At 46.1% G+C, this 15753-nt stretch overlaps 1 protein-coding gene and 1 non-coding gene across 2 annotated transcripts in view; one reads left to right on the forward strand and one right to left on the reverse strand.

Moving 5' to 3' along the window:
• Nucleotides 1-15753, forward strand: part of ripor1 (RHO family interacting cell polarization regulator 1) — a 320548-nt gene that overhangs the window by 35496 nt on the left and 269299 nt on the right. The gene's annotated exons all lie outside the window — the stretch shown is intronic.
• LOC144493288 (U2 spliceosomal RNA) lies at nucleotides 14295-14485 on the reverse strand. The gene has a single exon (XR_013497724.1). It is a non-coding gene; the product is annotated as a U2 spliceosomal RNA (small nuclear RNA).

Raw genomic sequence — 15753 nt, forward strand, 5'->3', positions numbered from 1 at the left:
GAGGCTGCGGCTGGTTCCCTACTGCCAGTGAAGGGAGTGGCCCACCGTACTGTAGGATCACACTCCTCATGTGGGCCATAAAGTTTAGTCCGAGGAGAATTGGCGCGCAAAGGTGAGGTAGCACAAGGAGCCTGTATTGCTCGTAAACTGTGCCCTGTACCTCAAGAGTTACCATACATCGTCCTTGGATCGGTACAGACCGGGACTGTGATGCCATGGAAATTGTCTGTTTGGCAGGGAGAACCCGGAGTCCACACCTTTTAGCAGTTTCAGGGTGTATGAAACTTTCGGTGCTCCCACTGTCAAACAGACAATTCACAGTTCTGCCACTAACCTTTACCTCCATCATGGAATGTTCCAGTCTGTAATGCCTGGTCTGATCCAGAGAGATCGACGCCACCGTTGGCCCCTGGGCGTCACTGCATGCTGCCGATGTGGATGCTGAGGACCCCTGCTGGTCGCTGCTGCATGCTGCCGATGTGGATGCTGAGGACCCCTGCTGGTCGCTCCTAGTCGTCGTGGACCATGATGGCCGCCCCCATGAATCGCATGTGGCCGAGGGCTCCAAGCGCAGCGACTCCTGGTGGTCTTCCTCCTCCTCTGTCTGCCACGATGGCGCCGTCCTGAGATCGCACGTGGTCGGACCTCGTGGGTACTGCAGCGCCGAAAGAGATGGTCTCCGTTCTGGAGGGTTACATGCTGCACTGCCGTTTTTAGGTTTGGACCTGCAGACTTTGCCGTAGTGGCCTTTTTTACCGCACTGGCTGCAGATTGCCGTTCTTGCCGGACACTGTTGCCGTGGATGCTTGGCCCCACCGCAAAAATAGCATCGCTGGCCACCTGGAGCTGCCGCCGTCGTCGAATCGATCTGGGAGCGCGGGTTCGCGGGGCGAGGAGGGAGCAGAGCTTGCTCCAACCACGTTGACTGCACGTGGTTCTCGGGGTACAGCGCCAAGCTCTTCGACGCCGCCTCCAACCTCACGGCCATCCCCATTGCCTGGGTCAAGTTGAGTTTCCCCTTTTCTAATAATTTAAGTCTGATGTACGAGGACCCTACCCCTGCTACGAACGCGTCTCGGGCGAGGTCTTGCATGTACTGCTCGGCGGAGACATCCTTACAGTCACAACCCCTGGCAAGCTGCAGGAGTTCATTGGCGTAGTCTTCTATGGTCTCGCCCGACTGCCGACGTCGTGTAGCGAGGAGATAACGAGCGTGAATCTCGTTGGGTGGCGTAATGTACCTATTCTTTAGGAGCTCGACGGCACCCTGGTAAGTGGAAGCTGCACGAATGGCTAGGTAAATCGTGTCGCTTACCCTTGCGTGGAGGACCTGGAGTCTATCACTGTCTGTAGTGATAGCTACCGAGGCTGCCAGGTAGTCCTCGAAGCACTTCCACCAATGTTCGAACGTGTTAGCTGCACCGACCGCACGTGGGTCCAGTGTCAGACGATCCGGTTTTAGGATCTGTTCCATATTCTCAGTTAATGTATTAAATTGATGCACCTCAATGAGCACCCGGAAACAAGGCTTTAGAACTGAAGGCTTTAATACATTAACAATGAAACTACTAACACAAATTCACCCGTTCAGACTGAAGGGGTCCTGCCGGAGCAGGGGGTCTTATACCCTGCCACCGGAGGCGGGACCCCACTGGAGTGTGCCACGATAACACTTAGGACAGGTAAACACCCTAACCCAACAACATAGTACAACCCCCATAACAACAACACCCTAGCCCAACAGTAACACAATAACAACCCCAGTGGTGAACCAACGATGGTTCACCACAGGGGGGAAACAGGAACAGGTTGCTGAGTTGGACAATCGGCTGTGATAATGAATGGCGGAGCAGGCTCAAAGAACTGAATGGCCGCCTGCTCCTAAAGAATCTTAGAATTCCTACAGTGCAGAAGGAGGCCATTCGGCCCATCGAGCCTGCACTGACAACAATCCCACCCCGCCCCTATCCCCATGACCCCATGTATTTCACCTGCCAACCCCCCGACACTAAGGAGCAATTTGGCACAGCCAGTCCACCTAACCCACATCTTTAGGGTGTGGGAGGAATTCAGAGCCCCTGAAGGAAACCCATGTAGACAGAGGGAGAATGTGCAAACGCCACACAGTCACAATCGCCCAAGGCCGGAATTGAACCTGGGTCCTTGGCACTGTGAGGCAGCAGTGCTAACCACTGTGCCACCCTGCCGATTTTCTATGTTTCTATTTTCTATGTAAATCTGTTAGAAACAACTGATCCATGTTTCTAACTTTATGACTAGATGTCAAGTTGAATAACTATCCCATTGAATCCTCCATTCCTCTTTGTCTAAAAAATATCTCAACATATTTATCGTTCTCTTTCATAAACTTCAAACAAAAAGAGGTGTTGGTTCATTGATGTACATTCCTCTGAGGAAGTTCAAACAGGAATAAAATTCCCACGAATGTTTGCTGTCTCAACAACAATTATGCATCCAGTTGGTTTGCAGCAATAGATATCCTCTGAATTCTAGGTCTTGTAACTCAGCTTTCCTGTTTGTGAGGATTACAGACGTCTGATCCAATTGTGGAGCACTTTTCATCAGTGACCCACGACCTCCAGAGTGCTAGGCTTGAATGCATCTGGAGTATCCTTTCCTGTTAGTCTGCTAATACGAATGAGATGGTAACTGTTCCTTCCTGCAGGATAACCTGGTGCTTGTGTAACATTCAGTTGTTATACTATTCCCCTGGTCATTGATTCTTTCACCCAAACTTGACTGTTTCAGTCATTCTTCGTAATATTGGGCAGAATTCTCCCATGGCCCAGTTAGCAGGTTCAATGACGAGGGGGGCAGGGGGATATTTAGAATTCGGCTGGAGTGCAGAAATGGGTTCACACCATCGTGAATTTCCCCCAAGTGTTTTCCGCTGAGGCCCACCATGGCGGATTGGGAAACCCACCGAAGACTGGCGTGAAACTCATTTACATCCTGTATGAAGGGATGCAAGTGAAGGCCCAACCAAAATTTTCCATTCATTCCCGATACTCCGCGACGCTGGTGGGAAAACATGCCGGTTCGAAACACATTTGGAACAACGTGGCATGATGTCGGGATTCACCAAAACAATGTCTAGGCTCTCTCCAGAGTTTAGAATGGAGGCGACCAGCAATCCTGGACTCCAGAACACCCCAGCAGTGAGTGGGGGGGAAGCATATGCAGGTGGATCTTCCAGGTTCCGTGTCATTAAAGAGGTCCATCTTCCAACCTTGATGTTCCTGATCCATCTCCTTTCTTCAGTAGTGGGTAAGTGATGTTTGCTGCCTTTTCAATATGGCAGTCAGATATGACGGCAGACTATGCGGCATCAAGCCTGCTCCAACATGTAAAACACCTGGTTGCATAATTGATGGGGTCAGAAGAAATGGCGTGGTTTCCCACCGCCTCTGCAGTGGGAAACACTCCACATTTCTGCTGCCGCCAAGGGACTTATCGCCAGATGGGAGAATTCCACCCACTATATCTTTCCAGCAGAGAGAATTAATATCCCCTTTTCAATTTTTTTTTGAAACTCCTGAGCATATTTCCTACATTAAAGATGTTATATAAATGCAGGTTGCTGTCAATATTATCATCCTTCATAACACAATTCTCTGTTGCTTTCGCCATTTGCCAGGGATATAGCATGGTGTGCTAAAAATGATAAGTTTGGGTCTCCTCGTTTGGCAGATCCTTAAGTGGTTTTTGTTCAAGTCTTTGCTGTAGTTATCAATCTTCTGACTCTCCAGGCTGGATTTTGAACTTGGCATTGGGACAGAAAGCTAACATTGCAGATCAGATGCACATTATAGAAACAGCTTGGTTGCCATTTCCATTGATGGCTGATCCGGGCGGCACGGTAGCACAGTGGTTAGCACTGCTGCTTCACAGCTCCAGGGACCTGGGTTCGATTCCCGGCTTAGGTCACTGTCTGTGTGGGGTTTGCACATTCTCCTCATGTCTGCGTGGGTTTCCTCCGGGTGCTCCGGTTTCCTCCCACAGTCCAAAGATGTGTGGGTTAGGTTGATTGGCCATGCTAAAATTGCCCTTAGTGTCCTGAGATGCGTAGGTTAGAGGGATTAGTGGGTAAAATATGTTGGGATATGGGGGTAGGGCCTGGGTGGGATTGTGGTCGGTGCAGACTCGATGGGCCGAATGGCCTCTTTCTGTGCTGTAGCGTTTCTATGATTTCCATGATCCACAATGCCAGTTTTACACCCAGGCATCAAATAAAGAATCTTTAAGCTTTAATTGGCTATCACTACAATTTTTAGCCCAAAATCAGCCGTGTTGTAGCTTTAACAAATGGAACTAGCAAAAGTATTTTTGGAAAAACAAAATCAGAGTGCAATCATAGTCTGTTGGAAAAGGAGCGTTAGCTCTCGAGGTGTTGGCACAGTTCAGTTTGACTTGGAACAGATGTACTTCAAACTGAGTTGACATCAACCTTGTTCATGGAAATGGCATTGGTCTGCCTAAGGGAGGAAATCATACAGTGAAACCTCTGTTTAAAGGCCAGTCTCAAACCAGCTGTTGCAGTCTGACTTCTCAGAGGCATTAAACTACAGAAAACATTTGAGAGAAATTCTCCAATTCCAAAAAGGGACTAATACAGCCTCTCGATAGTGGGTAATGAGAGGATTAGCTTCTTAACGATCATTCATTGAATATGGGCATCATGAGAAAGGCGAACGTTTATTGCCCATCTCTAGTTGCCATTGAGAAGTTATGATCCTGTTTCTGAAATCGCTGCAGCCCATCTGTTGGTGCTGTTAGAACAGGAGCTTCAGGATGTTGTCATGACAATGAAGGAAGGGTGCAAGAGTCCAAGTTGGGCTGTTTTAATTTTTGTGTTTTCCAGTTGGAGAGGTGTCTTCTGCATACATTTCCCTGGTTGTCAGGATGATTTTGGAATGTATCTGGAGGACGTACCGAGTATTTTGCTGAAACACCCATTATTGAGAAATAAAAGAGAGACATAGGTTAACGTTTCTAATGTGACCCCTTATTTCAGATTGCTGTACCTGAGAGTCCATGAATGGGGGACGATTTTGGGAATAAAATGATTTGAGATTAAGAAATGGTGAATGTTCCTATAATTTCCAAAATGAATGAATCTGATAATATTGCAAGCTTGGTAATAGGTGGTACCTGACATCAAAAATATCAACAGAAATTGAGATGAAAATTCACAAGTTATAAATACAGGTGGTCAGCAAAAGGTGGTAGGCAGTAAACTGGTTGTAGGGTTCCGAAGGCAAAAATGACACTGTCCTTTTTATTTTTATGCTTTATGATATGTGCACCCTGAGTGGGATCAGGAGTTTGTAATCCACTGAGGGGATGTTCATCGACTTCCAATCAATTTGACACAGGTTTTACTTTAAAAAGCGACTTCCATTCATACTTCGACGTCTCAAAAAGAGCCCACCCATCTTCATGTGTAATTAAATATCTGAAGTGCACTGATTTTTGTTATGCGGCCAAATACAGCAATCCTTATGTACACAACTAGATCCACAGACCGTGGTGAGATGTTTGCCCAGTTAATCCAAAAGGATTTATGAAAACTAAATAACTGGATGGTCTTTCCTATTCCAGTGATATTCTCAAAAAATTGGTTTGTGCCTCACTGTCAGAACGCACTAACTTATTTCACTATAATCGCACAGCTATGGATTTGAGCCAAAGCTGCACTTAATCCCCTTCGCAGATATTGGAGTCAATTCAAAGGTGTATATCCCTGTGAAAAGTCTACACAGCTCGTTGTATATCCAAAGAAGCTACATTACATACCAATCCATGTCTACATCACATTTTAATTGACTGTTTACTTAACTGGGTTTCAAGATGTTATGCATAAAGTCTCAATTTTCTTTGGAAATGTTTTCTTGTCTCTCCCTTTCCCAAATTCTTATTCACTTCCTGTAACTTCTTTTTCACCACCCATTTTGGATTTTGAAGGTGAGGGGAAATGTAGCAAGGTGAAGGACTTGACATGAAGGTTGAATTTGTGGAAATAATGATTCTAAGTTCTGCCACTGATCATAGAATCATAGAACCCTACCTCATAGAAATCATAGAAGCCCTACAGTACAGAAAGAGGCCATTCGGCCCATCGAGTCTGCACCAACCACAATCCCACCCAGGCCCTACCCCCATATCCCTACATATTTACCCACTAATCCCTCTAACCTACACATCTCAGAACACTAAGGGCAATTTTTTTTTAGCATGGCCAATCAACCTAACCCGCACATCTTTGGACTGTGGGAGGAAACCAGAGCACCTGGAGGAAACCCATGCAGACACGAGGAGAATGTGCAAACTCCACACAGATAGTGACCCAAGCCGGGAATCGAACCCAGGTCCCTGGAGCTGTGAAGCAGCAGTGCTAACCACTGTGCTACCATGCCGCCCCACGGTACAGTGGAGAAGGAGGCCATTGGGTCCATTGAATCTGCGCCGACCCTCCGAAAGAGCATCTTACGTGGGCTCACCCCCCCACCTTTTTCCCCATACCGCCATGCATTGACCCCGCAACTCCCCCTAACCTACATATCTTGGGACACTAAGTGCAGTTTAACATGGCCAGTACACCTAACCTGCATATCTTTGATTGGGAGTGATAGTGAACCAGGAGTCAACAAGCAGAGATGAACACAGATGAAGGACGTTTCAAAGTGAGGGAGGAGCAAGGTCATAGTGGGATGTGAAGACGTGATTGGTGATTTTGAAGTTAGTGTGCTGGTGGATAGGAAATCTGCAATTATCAGGGTGATGAGAGTGGACAGTGGCGGTGATGCCCACATCCAGAGAAAGAATACAGTTTTAAAAAATATCCTCCAAACTGCCCTTGTATCTAGTCATGTTGTTGACTGCATTTCTGTCATTAGGTTGTGGATTAGTCAACATGTTTTGTAGCTCAACGTGGGTAAGAACAATGCCATCCTGGTTGGTCAACACCAGAAACTCCATGCATTGTACCCCAATCCCATTCCCTTCTTTGGATGTCAACTTAATCTCAATCTGATGATGTACTGCTTAACCCTGAGCTGTGGTTCAAACTCCACATCCAGTCCATCACAAACACCGCCTGCTTCCACTATGTCAATATTGCCATCTCCATCACTATCTGATCCCCTGCTGCTGAAACCCTCATCTCGCATACCTCATCTCCTCCAAACATGACTTCTCCAATGACCTCCTTGTCTGTCTCTTAAGCCCCACTCTACATGAACTTCTTGATCTATATCCTAATCCACTCATCCCTTGCAGACTTCCTATCCTCCAGCATGTTCTTGTGCCTGTACCCTGGAGGAGAGGTGATGCAGGAGGAATCCTGTGATCTGCTGAATCAAACCCTACAACATGGCAGAGAAAGACAGACAGAGAGAGAGAATGTGGCGTAATCACAGTTACATAAAATGTCTGCAGTAACTTCAACCAGGGAATCTTAATCCTCTGAATGGAAAGTGGCAAATAGGGAGTGGCAAGAGTGGTGGAAATGGAGTTGCATTCTAACACATTTCTGAGAGATGGGAAATGAGCTGGAACTTGGAGAGGACGGCAAGGTGGTTTTGTCAGTTGTGAAAGTGGCGGGAACAGTTGACGATATCAATGTGCACCTGACCAGGGAAGACTAATTTAGTGATCAGTACTGGAAACTGGCCAGCTGGAAGGTGGGAAGAGCACTCCATTAGGTGGGATGGTGATGTACTGGAACCCCGCCACCTCCCCGCCTCCAGGAAGGACCATCAGGTGACCACTTCAGGGCTTCATCCTGCTGCCTCTGCTATGAACCCAACTGCGCTCAGTGCCTCTGACCAGGAGAAGGTGGGTGACTGCTGAGAACTCTCTCCTGTCCTTGCTGCTGACACCATCCCCCCGTCATTCCTCAGGGGGGATGGTGTCAGCAGCAATCCCCTCATCCTACAACCCCCCACACCACAAAACTACCCTCTCCGCCGCTGTTACTTACCTGTGGCCTGGGTCCCTTGGTGATCCAAGGACTCCAGTGCCTGTCCTGTCGGCAGCAGCCACAGTCTCCCATGCGGTGCTGCTGAGCACAAGAGCTGCCAACCTCAGATTATCTGGTAGCTCTTGGTGGGCAGGACATCCATCCCAGGGTCTTGATTCCAGGGGAAGGCCTGCTGCTGGCCTTGTCACTCTCTGATTGACATGTGGTTCAATGGGCCTTAGTGAAAAGAGACAGCCCTGGGTCTCTTACCTGCAGGAGGCGCAATGCCTCAACAAGATTCCTCCCCAGGAGATAAACTCCAAGAGAAGCCAAGGAAGCAGAAATCATGTGGAAGAACTGGTGAGGTCTGATATTTGGGTCCAAGCCAGATAGTGAAGCATGAAACAAGATGCAGATATTTTCCTTGATAGTAGCTTAATTCACAGGATGCAGCATTATTTACCTTGGCCTCCTAACTACTGACTCCGTGTCTCTGCCATCCCTCTGTCGATGCCCTCTATCCCTAATCAAACAACACCCGTGATCTGTGTATCTTTAGTAAGATAATCATCCAACCGTTCTAGGATCTCCTCATCTCCACCCTAAACATTGTTGGAGTGTTGAGGATAGAGTTTTGGCAGCGAGCACATTGAGATTGATTGTGGAGTGAGAGGCTGAAGCAGCCAAGCAGATAGTCACAAATCTGAGAGAGAACAAAAAATCCATGAGCTCCTCCATCTGATGTCTGATGTGGTGGAAGGGGATGGAAGTGGAGCAAGATGACTAAGATAGTTTTGTTAAGAACGAAAGAGGCAAAGTTCAGTTTAAGCTGTTGAGCCAGATCAGCCAGCAGATGCCAGGCTGTTGATGGAGCCAGTGGGTTGAGTTGGTTGTTATAGCCCTTCAGTGAGAGATGGTAATTCTTATGGAAAGCAGATGCACGGAAGTAAGAAGATGGTGGAATGGTGGAGAAAATGGAATTAAGAGTTAAGGTTCAGGCGAGGGAATCCAGGAATATCATCAACATTCAACCCAGATGTGTGCTACAATGCCTGGTAGTATTGAGATACCCATACCAGATGTGTGATACAATAACTGGTACAACAGGATATGTGGCCCAGATGTGTGGTAGAATATCTGTTAACATTAGCTCTTAGAATTGCACTCTTTGCCAAAGTAAACAGGTCTCTTGTCAGCTGCCTTGCATTTGGAATTGGAGCTGGAAACTTGGAATAAATTCATGGGATATTTGTCACATTCCAGTGGAAGAAGGGATAGATGGAAGTGATTCACCATGTTTGCAAAACAGGTGACAAAGGTGGAGACGATCTAACTGAGCAAAAGGTGTGGCACTGTGGCACAGTGGTTAGCACTGCTGCCTCTCAGCGCCAGGGATCCAGGTTCCATTCCGGCCTCAGGTTACTGTGTGGAGTTTGCACGTTCTCCCATGTCTGTGTAGGTTTCCTCTGGGTGCTCTGGTTTCCTGACACAGTCCAAAGATGTGCAGATTAGCTTGATTGGCCATGCTAAATTGTCCCTTAGTGTCAGGGGGATTAGCAAGGTAAATGGGTTATGGGGTTAAGGCCTGGGTGGGATTGTTGTCGGTGCAAGCTTGATGGGCCAAATGGCCTCCTTCTGCACTGTGTAGGGCTTCTATGATTCCCTGTTTGTTTATATAAAATACAATTGCAGGCCTGTAAGATTATTGGCATTTGTCAGCCTCAATTTGCTATGGTTGAGGTAAAATGTTATTTACTGTAACCGTCCCAATCTCCATTTTATTTGCAACATTTTTTTTCTGTGTACCCATGTGTGTTAACCAGTTTATGATACGAACACTCCACTGACCCTTTACAGGGTCAGTCTCACTAGTGAACACAAATCTTTCTACTGAATCACATTTATCTTTCTAATCAACCCATTGAGATCTGTGAGGAGATAAAGCTTAACTTCAGAGGAGTCAGTTAATGCTGAGAGCTAGGAACCGCATCTATGCAGACTGTTTAGAATGATGTATTGCTAAGCGAGCTAATGACCTGGATGTTAAAATAATTTGACACGGTTTCTATATCAATAGCTTCTGCAGCCCAGCAGACTCTACTGCTCAATGGTGTTCTGAGTTAATATGGAATTCTGCACCCAAACCTCTGTGTGCTAGCCAGTTTCAAAATATGGTAATTGATACGAAAGTGCTTGGAAAGGTTTTGGTTTGAATGTTGCTTTGCTCTTGTGCCATAAAAGTTGATTACATGTTTATGTTTTTCACTGAATTGTACTGGAAATAGCCTTTCTCCAGTAATCCAGAGCACTGCAATCTATTTCTCAGTTTAACTTGTGTTACAATACTGCAATGTGAATGTCCATGTCTAATTGACCCGGATCAATTGCTGCAGGGTCAGATACAGATTGAAAACTGACTGAGAAGGAATCTGTTCTCCTCCCCACAAGTGCTGTAACCCTCTGCTTTAAAGACCCAGGCCATGCCTCCCATGGTGAAAGGTTAGCTTGTTGTAGGTTACACCAGGAGTGAGTTTGAGGATCTGTGTTTGCCAAAGCTGGCTACAGTTCCCAGTAGTGGGCAGACGCACCAGCTGTGACTCAGGGAGTTGAACTTTTTCGATGGGCTTTCGCATTTAGCATTTACTGCAGAGAGTTGCTCACCAAAAAAACCCTCAGGAAATGTAAATCTTATAGAATCCTACAGTGCAGAAGGAGGCCATTTGGCCCATCAAACCTGCACTGACAACAATCTCACCCAGGCCCTATACCCGTAATCCCATGTATTTACCCTGCTAGTCCTCCTGACACTAAGGGGAAATTTAGCATGGCCAATCCACCTAACCCGCACATCTTTGGAGTGTGGGAGGAAACTGGAGCATCCAGAGGGAACCCACACAGACATGGGGAGAACATACAAACTCCACACAGTGAGTGACTTGAGGCTGGAATTGAATCCGGGTCCCTGGCGGTGTGAGGCAGTCGTGGTGAACAAATTTTCTTTACAAATATCTGAGAATTATTTCAAGGCTGTAATCTAATTCAGCAGTTTGAAATCATAGTGATAAACTACACTGGCTTTGTTGTGATTTATTTACTTTAACTTTTTTAAAAATGTTTCCCCCTCTCTTGCATTCTTCAGCCTCCCCAGATCACTCCTGTGCCAAACAGGAAACCATCTCCCAGGCTTCTGTCAAAGCTGCAGTAAGACCAGGGCTCTCAGAGCTGCATGAGAAAAGTCAACCTTCTCTTCCATCCTCTGCTTGGCACTCCCCCCACCATTACACAACCAAGATAGGTGAATAGCAGCCTGATAACTCCTTGGTGCTCAGAGCTCCTTGATCAGATCACAGCTCCCAGATTCCACTTATCATGAAGTTTGAGCAATGACTAGAATAGTGTTAGGCATCGTCCAGTAAGATATTCATAGTCTTGGGTAGTTCAACAGTCAGAAGTTATTGACTCCTAGAAACTATATACATAGGTACAGTAAAGGTCCAAGCTAGGAGCTGTTTCCATGCTTGTTTCTACACACCTCTCTATCCCACACTATACTGACTGCTAGAACATAAGAACATAAGAAATAGAAGCAGCAGTAGGCCATCTGGCCCCTCAAGCCTGCTCCGCTATTCAATAAGACCATGGCTGACCTGATAGTGGGTTCAGTTCCACTTACCCGCCCGCTCCCCATAACCTTTAATTTCCTTATTGGCTAAAAACCTATCTATCTGTGACTTAAACACATTTAATGAGGTAGCCTCTACCACTTCATTGGGCAGAGAATTCCAAAGCTTCACTACCCTCTGGGAGAAGAAGTTCCTCCTCAACTCTGTTCTAAATTGACTCCCCTGTATTTTGAGGCGATGCCCCCTAGTTCTTGTTTCCATTATAAGTGGAAACAATCTCGATGTTTCTACCCTGTCTAGCCCCTTCATTATCTTATATGTCTCTATAAGATCTCCCCTCAACCTTCTAAACTCCAAGGAGTACAGGCCCAGTCTGCTCAATCGCTCCTCATAAGCTACACCCCTCATCTCCGGAATCAACCTAGTGAACCTTCTCTGCACCCCTTCCAAAGCCAATACATCCTTTCTTAAATAAGGGGACCAAAACTGTACACAGTACTCTAAGTGCGGCCTCACCAGCACCTTGTACAGTTGCAGCATGACCACCCTGCTTCTATACTCCATCCCTCTCGCGATAAAGGCCAACATTCCATTTGCCTTCTTGACCACCTGCTGCACCTGCAAACTGTGTTTTTGTGATTCATGCACAAGGACTCCCAGGTCCCTCTGCACAGTAGCATGTTGTAATTTTTCACCGTTTAAATAATAGTCCCTTTTCCTATTATTCCTTCCAAAGTGGATAACCTCACACTTACCAACGTTATACTCCATCTGCCAGATTCTTGCCCACTCACTTAGCCTATCCAAATCTCTCTGCAGACTCTGTGTCCTCCACGCAATTTGCTTTCCCACTCATCTTTGTGTCATCCGCAAACTTTGTTACCCTACAGTCAGTCCCCTCCTCCAGATTGTCTATGTATATGGTAAATAGTTGAGGCCCCAGCACCGATCCCTGCGGCACGCCACTAGTCATGGATTGCCAACCAGAAAAACACCCATTTATACGTACTCTCTGTTTTCTGTTAGATAGCCAATCTTCAATCCACGCTAACACTTTACCCCCAACTCCGTGCACTTTTATCTTTTGCAGTAACCTTTTGTGAGGCACCTTATCGAAAGCCTTCTGGAAATCCAAATACAATACATCCACCGGTTCCCCTCTGTCAACTGCACTCGTCACCTCCTCAAAAAACTCCAGTAAATTAGTCAAACGTGACTTTCCCTTCCTGAATCCATGCTGCGTCTGCTTGATTGAACCATTCTTATCCAGGTGTCCTGCTATTTCTTCCTTTATGATAGATTCCAGCATTTTCCCAACTACGGATGTTAAGCTAGCCGGCCTGTAATTACCTGCCTTTTGACTGCCTCCTTTTTTAAACAGTGGCGTCACATTACAGGTGTGGGTCATGAGTTCTGTTCCACCATTATGTGGGCTGTACTGTAATCGGTCCCACATTAACCCATTATATGCCAGAACCTTCAACTACAACACTCTCGCTTCACAACCAGCAAATTTCTATTTCAGGCTGTTTCGTGGGTTGGTAACTTGTGCTCAGTGGAATAATTGAGGCCTCGTCAAGGCCATGGTAAATTTTTGTAACTTTACCCTTTTATAAGTGGAAAGATTCTGGTAAGACTGTGGTTATGTTGTAATTCATGGAGTAATTTTCCTCATCCTAAGGAGGCTCGATTGACTTACCTCCGAATTATGCCCCCTTGCTTTCTATCACGCTACAGTTTTTATTTGTTTTTATTCCAATTCAATCAAATCAAGTCCAATTCAGAGTCTCAACAAGTTGAGACATTCCTGATCCAAGCTGACAAGTAAGAAGTCTCACAACACCAGGTTAAAGTCCAACAGGTTTATTTGGTAGCAAATACCATAAGCTTTCGGAGCGCTGCCCCTTCGTCAGATGGAGTGGAAATCTGTTCTCCAACAGTGCACAGAGACACAGAAATCAAGTTACAGAATACTAATTAGAATGCAAATCTCTACAGCCAGCCAGGTCTTAAAGGTACAGATAATGTGGGTGGAGGGAACATTAAACACAGGTTAAAGAGATGTGTATTGTCTCCACCAGGTGACAATCACCAGGCAAGACTGTTCTCTTCCTGTGGGGGAGCACTTCAGCAGTCACGGGCATTCAGCCTTGGATCTTCAGGTAAGCATTCTCCAAGGCGGCCTTCACGACACACGACAGCGCAGAGTCGCTGAGCAGAAACTGATAGCCAAGTTCCGCACACATGAGGACGGCCTAAACCGGGATGTTGGATTTATGTCACATTATCAGTAACCCCTACAGCTTTCCCCCTGATCTTTCAGAATCTTACTAGCTGTTCTGTCTGGAGACAATACACATCTCTTTAACCTGTGTTTAATGTTCCCTCCACCCACATTATCTGTACCTTTAAGACCGGGCTGGCTGTAGAGATTTGCATTCTAATTAGTATTCTGTAACTTGATTTCTGTGTCTCTGTGCACTGTTGGAGAACAGATTTCCACTCCATCTGACGAAGGGGCAGCGCTCCGAAAGCTTATGGTATTTGCTACCAAATAAACCTGTTGGACTTCAACCTGTTGTTGTGAGACTTCTTACTGTGCTTACCCCAGCCCAACGCCGGCATCTCCACATCATGACTACCAAGCTGACAAGACAGGGCTCTCACCTCCTGTCTTGGGCTTGATCTACATGATCTAAGCTGATTGGAGTAGGCATTGCACCTCCTCCAAGGCTTGATCTCATTTGCATCTTAGCCAAAAGGCTGAGATGCTGCTTTTAAAAATTGCTTCAAATGAATCTAAAATGTAACCTAATGACTTCAACCAAGCACAGCATGTTGATACTACACTTGATCTCAGCCAAAAGGCTGAGAAAGTGAACCTAAATCCCACCTCTGACACTTGGCAATCCCAACCTCCCACCGTTGCAACATTGTTTACACTCGGCTGCCCTTGAATTGCTCCTGGCAGCAAAGCAACTTGACGCCAGTGTCATATTTTGGGATTGTAATTGTTTTCCAGAGTTTGGCATCTATATCAGTGGTGCTGGGTAAGGGATGAATGTTGTCCAGGACTCGTGCCCAAATCATGCCAAGGAATCCTTTGTCTGAGAGGGAAGGTGAAATGTTCGCACATCATCCAAAAAAATCAGAGCATCTTCCAACAGTGAAGTGCTGCCTCAGGACTCGGCTGAAGCAAAAAGCCTACATTTAATACTCACGTCCTTATAGTGGTGCTTAAACCCGAGGCCTTCACTCGGGAGCAAGAATATTACGACTGAGCGAAGACCGCCAGAGCGTTACATCACTAGGTGTCACTCATTGTCCCAGTGACACTGTTGAGTGTGATTTGATTTTTCTTGAAAGCAGGTACTGAGCAACAAAGCAGAGATGTGATGACAGCCAGTTTACTTGGTTGACGGAGACCGATTATTAGGCTATACCAGATTACACAATACACCCACCTCTGCACTGCCAGTCAAAACACTGATGTGATCCCCTGAGGATGGCCTGTGGGAAGCCAGGCATAGTTGACTGTTACCACCCAGTACATATTCTTCACCACACTTCCCTGCAGCCTCCATTGCAGCAACATCTATTGTTGCTATAAATCATGATTTTGACGGAACAGGTATTCTGTCCTGACCTGTTCATCTCCAGCCCACCACAGAGTGGTGCTGTAGGCAGGACAGTAGATACAGCTGCACATATTTGCTGCAGTGTGTCACAGGCGGTGTGTGATTCATCATCAGAAATGATTTCACAGCAACATGCTGGTAGAATTTTTAAAAAGCCAGTGGAGATGCAAACTGCTTTCCTAGTCCTGGGGCTCAACTTAAGGTACCAAAAACATTGGGATTTAGGATAGAAAAGGTTAGATTTTAAATTAATGCTATTTTTCAAGTTCTCGTTTTCAAGTTAAGTCAGCAAAGGACAAATAATTCTTTTCGGGAAATGACAAAACAAGGAGAAAATCTGACACCATTTCTTCGTTCACTCTCCAATCTCCCCCTTGTCAATCACTTCAAATCATTTCACTGCAGCTTTCCCTCTCTTTATAATAAGCAGTGTCATTGCCGATTCCCTTCAGGGCACAAGCACGCATTATAAATTGAAGTAAATTCGCAGTTCTGTCTAAACTGCTTGTAT

This window comes from Mustelus asterias, chromosome 4 (genome assembly GCF_964213995.1).
Source record: "Mustelus asterias chromosome 4, sMusAst1.hap1.1, whole genome shotgun sequence".
In the NCBI taxonomy this organism is placed as follows: Eukaryota; Metazoa; Chordata; class Chondrichthyes; order Carcharhiniformes; family Triakidae; genus Mustelus; species Mustelus asterias.